This window comes from Camellia sinensis, chromosome 4 (assembly GCF_055761805.1).
Source record: "Camellia sinensis isolate YWXY chromosome 4, ASM5576180v1, whole genome shotgun sequence".
Lineage (NCBI taxonomy): Eukaryota > Viridiplantae > Streptophyta > Magnoliopsida > Ericales > Theaceae > Camellia > Camellia sinensis.
The window spans coordinates 44,374,241-44,380,574 of NC_138964.1; the positions used below are offsets into that span (position 1 = coordinate 44,374,241).

At 31.9% G+C, this 6,334-nt stretch overlaps 1 long non-coding RNA gene across 2 annotated transcripts; it reads right to left on the reverse strand.

The window, feature by feature from the left end:
- Positions 1-2,025: 2,025 nt before the first annotated feature.
- Positions 2,026-6,334, reverse strand: LOC114270507 (uncharacterized). 2 transcript variants are annotated; one of them, XR_014366400.1, is made up of 2 exons: positions 6,077-6,334; positions 2,026-2,275 (listed from the first exon to the last, which is right to left on the reverse strand). It is a non-coding gene; the product is annotated as an uncharacterized LOC114270507 (long non-coding RNA). The 2 variants fall into 2 exon arrangements; XR_014366401.1 differs by lacking the exon at positions 2,026-2,275 and adding an exon at positions 5,684-5,883.

The following is a 6,334-nucleotide window of genomic DNA, read 5'->3' on the forward strand; positions in this document are numbered from 1 at the left end:
AAAGTTAAATGGAAACTAGCTAATGGAAATTTTCTTAATTGTTTAAAATTAAGAAAATCAAAAAAATTAGTATAAGATATTGATCATAAGGCTTTTAACTAAAAATCTCATTTTGCTTATATAAATGAGAATATAAGATTCATTTTATATAAGTGAACAATTCACTTTTTCTTTCTTTTCTCGATGTGGGATTGTAAAATAAAAAGTAAATAGAAGCTAGTTAATGAGAATTTCCTTAATTATTTAAAATTAAGAAAATTCAATAATTTTATAATTGAGGGTTTGGAGCTTCTAAAAGGTTTCTCCCTAAAAGCTCCATTTTCCTTATATAATAAATAGATTTGAATTGTCACTTACTAGTTTTTAAAATATACAACTAAATAAATTTTAAAATTTTAAGATCTCTTTTAAAAAATATATCTTTCAAAATTGATTTTAAAACCAAATCAAACCAAACGAAACCAAACGGATTCTTTTAGTCTTTTGGGTAAGGGAAGTATTTTTTTGTTGAATCTTTTAAAAATGACATTTTTTTATTTTTCAATTATTAAGCTTTTGGACGAAGAAAATTTTGGAGACTCATCCAATATGGGGACTAAAGCCATTGTTTGAATGGTCTACAACATGAGTCGTCCAGGTGTTTAACTGTCATGACCAAACTGACTAGTTAGGCCAATCAGTTTCTATAGGTATAACCAAAGTATATCAATATCAAAGAACCAAAAAGAAGAGAATAAATTACTTGCTTACACTTTGGTTTATAAAAAAAATAAGGATAGAACAAGCTACTTGCTTGCATTGTAGTCTGGTTTAGAGAAAGGGAGAACAAATTACTTGCTAGTTCATTACATTCATATATACAAACAAAGTGCATAAAAATAAAAATAAAAAATAAAAAAAGTATACAATTTACTAGATTGGAAAGAAAACAAAACAGAATTTAACTAGCCATGGTGTTTAAATTTGAATTTGGGGTGATTGTCGCACTTTATGCACGGGGTCACTGTTGTGCTGTCAATAGGGTCTATTATGAGTCTTATTTTGATAATCTGAATCATTCACCTTTTAGAGTATATCAAATAAAATATATTTGCAAAAAATCAAATTAATCAGACATTGATAACTTTTTCATCTAATTACATTTGTATTTTAAAAAAATGATGGTTAATGTGATTTTGTGTATAAAACATAATACAAATGTACTTAGATGAAATGACTACCGATATCCGATTAATTAATTTTTTTCAAATATATTCTCCATACTCAATATCTCTAAAAATTGAACGATTCGGATTATCAAAATAAGGCCCGAAGTGAGGCTAGTTAGTCGCACAACAGTGACTGTTGTGCTTTATGCACAGCAGCTACCCATCTTCCTTAAAATTTGGCAACATTTGTCCTTCTATTAGCATTTAACAGAATTAAGCCATTGGCTAGAGCTCTTAAATTGTACTAAGAAATTAAAAGTTTGATTCTTTCCACCTACACAAGGGTCGTATTACCCTTGTAATCATTTGGGATATCTCTCTCCTTCTTCGGGAGTTTATTTGTACTTATCTATGCTATAATTGTTGATTCAAACTATGTCAATGTGTTGAGATACGTTGTAATTTTTTTTTTAAAGAGTAATTACACTGATGGTCCTCAAAGCATACATTATGTTACATTTTAAGTCTCAATACTTTAATTGTTCTATTTCAAGTCTCAAAGTATACAATCCGTTACACTGTAATTCTTGATGTCAACACCAATCAAAATGAGTAAAAAAATATATATATATATTTATAAAATTTTACATGAAATTACAACAAAATTAAAATGATCAATAATGAGGAGCCTAATAGGTTTGACTTGGTGACTCTACTCCCCGTTGATGCTCGGCTTTAGAAAGAAAAATAAATTATATTAATTTGATGTGTCAAAATAAAATAATAATATTAGGTTGTTTTACAGCACACATTTTTTTTTTTAACGCCCTCAAAATAATACATAGAAACCCACATTATTGACATGCATAGACATAAGTAAACAAAACTTAATTTCATTCATCAGAGTATTCCTTACAAATGTATTACATGTTGACAACAAAAGTAAATGCCCAACGGGCTTACAACTTTCCAAGCCAACACTTGGTTGCACAAAAAGAGAGTACTAACTCAAAACATATTAAGCCCTTGGCTTGAATTTACATGTAATACATAAAAGATATCACAAAAAAGTCTTTCGGCCTCTAACCTCCCAAACTACGTCCTTGGAGGTGCCATACCATCTGTACCTGAAAATGATGTCCCATATAGGGTGAGCCACAGCCCAGTAAAGAGATGCTAAATCAAATATAAGCAATGGCTAAAACAATAGCAATTGATAGATGGTTAACACTTATAAACCAGTTATATCACAGTACAGTCTCATGACAATTAAGTCCATGTTACGATCCACTCTCTTTTGCTTATCCAAATCATTTCATATACATGGTTCAGAACCTGGCCAAGCAATTCAATGAGACTATAACTCATAATAACATGTTTCCATATTTCACAATTTCACATGAGATTTACCACTCATATTCAAACACTTCCATACTTCAAATGATACACATATTTGTTGTATCAACACTTCAATTTAATACACACATTTGTTGTATTAATGGAGTCCATCCCCTATCTCCTCCCAAACAGGTTTGAGAGTCAATCCCCTATCTTCCCTCAAACCATGGAGTACATCCCCTATCTCCTCCCACACAATACACATATTCCAAGTATATAAACAATTATCATATACAGGAATCAATCAATACATATATTCGATGTATTATTCCAACTGTCATATTCAATGACATATTCAACGTGATTAGTTTCAATTTTCCCTAATCAACATACAATGTCTACAACAATCAAGACTATCCTCCACCGATAGCCCAAAACAGTTATTTCTAAACAGAAAGTAAATGCATTAAACAAATATAATATCAACTTTTACATAGGTGAGTGATAATTTAGTCAAACTACACCATTCAATCCCATAACTTCCCAATTTCACAATTTCCAATCCAATTTCATATTTCCCCAAATTAATTATACCAATTAATTTATCACAATAATTAGGGCATTATTCCCTAATCCTCAATATCAACCCTAAGGTCCAATTTCATCGATAATACAACAATAATTCCGTTTCTCAATGTCTTACATACATAAGGGTTTTAATATTTGAAACCCTCTCTCTTATAAATTAAACAATAACCCCAACTTTTTCAAAAATTACCCAACATCACCAACTAATCAAAATGACCAAAATTAAAAACAAAGCTCATAAGATGGAGTAGGGTATCCCTACCTCGAAATGAAAAGACCAAAGGAGAAGATGGTGAAAATCCAAAGTGCTCCAAATCCACAGATTTTCAAATTAAAACGTAGCCCAAACAACCCTCTATCTTTCTTACAAAGAACTTAGGGTAAAAACATACTAAAAATAGATGAAACCCTGGAGAGAAGGTGTGTAGAGAGAGAGAGAGCTCGGATCTAGGGTTTGAAAGAAAAAGAGGATGAAAAAGTGAAATGTTTACCCGCTGCTGTCTACTGATATAACATAAGCTCGCTCGAGCGAAGGATTGGTCGCTCGAGCGACCAGACACAAAGGACCCTCGATCGAGCGTAGAAAGTCTCGCTTAAGCCAACAATACAAAGCTTCAGGTCTGCAACCCAGAAGCACGCTCGAGCGACAAAATGCTCGCTCGAGAGACGAAACCCAAAACATAGACCTTGCTCACTCGAGCGAAGGAAAGCTCGCTCGAGCCAAGAAATGCAACTCTCAGGTCCAGAACCAGACGCAGACACAAGCTCGAGCGAAGGACTTCTCGCTCGAGCCACCAGATACAAAACTCAACTCTCGCTCGAGTGAAGGAACCCTGGCTCGAGCGAAGGATCCAAAACACAGAGCTCGCTCGAGCGACAAAAGCCTCGCTCGAGCGAAGAACCAAAATTCTGGGCAGCAACCATTTGCTCCCAATCACACCCAACTTGTAACAATCCTGCCAAAACATCCTATAACTCAAATACAAAATATTGAAGGATGGAAACAAGATATAAACCACAACTGACATCCACGGAACCAAGTCCGGATACAACAACCAAAGGAGGAAGAACTGGGATCGCTATATTTTTAGTATATATCATATGTAAGTTATGTCTTCTATATCATAAATATTATAACTAAATTACTTTTATATTCAAAATTAAAAATAATAGAATGGATCATGATTAAATATCACTTATGACATGATTAAGACTTTTTCGATCATAACCAAAATAATAATTATAATAAGTTATAACACTACAACAAATGAAGGTTTTAAAAACAAAAATTTAGGGATAAAATCACTTTTTAGATACGTAATTTTTTGGGGGGGGGGCGGGGGGGGTTCAAAAATAGCATTATTGTATTTTTAGAAACAAAATTGGACATTTAGTGATAAATTATTATTTTTTTGGGACCCGAATTTTATCTAAAAAAATGATTGTCCCTAAAAATGCATCTATCAACAACAATTTTAAAATTTTATTGCTAAAACTTCTTCTTCTTTTTTTTCCGAATTGACCTTTTAGCAATTATTCTCGTGATAACACAAATTGGTTCTTAAATATTTTTTGCAACAAAATTTTTATATTTTGAAACAAAAATTTGATCTTTAAATCTCTTATTTGTTATAGTATAACCAACTTTACAACATAACTAAGGGTCATAACCAAAGACTAATTGAGGCATAATCAAATACCTCTTCAAACATAGCTAAAATAAAACAACAAGTGATTATAATCAAATTATAATTTACCTTACAACTAGTCATAGTCAACTAATACCAGAACAAATAATAATCAAAAACTAAAAAAAATCATAACTAGACATGTGTTATAGAATTTTCCCAACTAATACCCACTTACACTTGTGATTGTAATATATACCTCTTAACTTGTCCACTAGTGATTCTAATATAATGTGTAGCTGTATGGCATATCTGTAGCTGTATGGTTATTTATATGGAGAACTTCTAAATTATTAAAAAAATATCATTTTGATCTTTAAATTATGAAAGTGTACAAATGAACCCTTAAATTATTGTGAAATGTCACTTTGTCTCATAAATTATAAAGGCATATAAATAAACCTCTTAAATTATAAAAACCGTACAAACTGGACCCCTAACAAAAAGGGTCAGATTGAAACACGCCCATAGTCTATAAAACTATACAAATTAGACCCCTAACGAAAGGGATGCCAATAGTTTAGGTGTCTATTTGTACGCTTTTATAATTTAAGGAACAAAGTGATACTTCACAATAACTTAAGGAATCTATTTACACGCTTTTATAACTTAGGAAGTCAAAATGATATTTTTCAATAATTTAGGGGGTCATGGTGTAAATAATCCCAGCTGAAATTATTGGTTATATTTCCACATTATTTGATAAAACTCTTCTATTTTGCGAATAAAAACAAGAGACAAAACAATACATGGTATCTCCAACCAGGGAAGAAGTTGTATTTTTTTTTTTTTTTGTTTAATGGTAAAAGGCTGCATTTTGATGCAAACTGACAAAAATATTACCCTTTTTTCATAGGGCATGTCATGGCTTTCGCTGAGTGAAAGGACAAGGAAAAATAGAAAAAGTAAACCACCCCAAAATTCTTTTATTTATTTATTTAACTAAAAGTGTGGTTGCCTAGAAAATGGTACAATCATATTCAAAATTTCAAGCCCCTTGTTTCTTAGAGAAAGAAAATATGAGAAAGAGGCACAAAGGGACTACAACAAATGCTGCAAGCTTTAACAAATCTTCAGTCTCCTTTGAAATCACTCTAATCCTTGACCAGTCTCCACTATACCTTCACATTTAATTGTGCAGATTTTGCAAGTTAGAGATGTGTGTGTGTGTGTGTAAGAGAGAGAGAGAGAGAGAGAGAGAGGGAAAGGGAGAATAGATACTGGTAAAGTCTAAACGCTATTATATCTATTTAGATCACAATAAAATAAAATAAAATAAAAATAAAATAGTAGAAGTAATTTTTAGGAGATTACCCAGCATCGATGAACCCCAATCCAAGCACTGTAACTGTAGACTGAGCAAGAATTGTGTTTGAAACTCTCAATGGAAAAATGGGTTCCTGTTTGTCCCTTGATTTCTCACCCAATTCTCTCTTTTGAGATACTACTGTACTGCTTCTAAACTTTGTTCCATTTTTCTTCACAACCATGTGTGTAAGGATGTTGGAGATAACACTCCTTTCTATGATCAGCATTTTCTTGTCCAAGTCCTTTCTTGCATATTCATTGGTG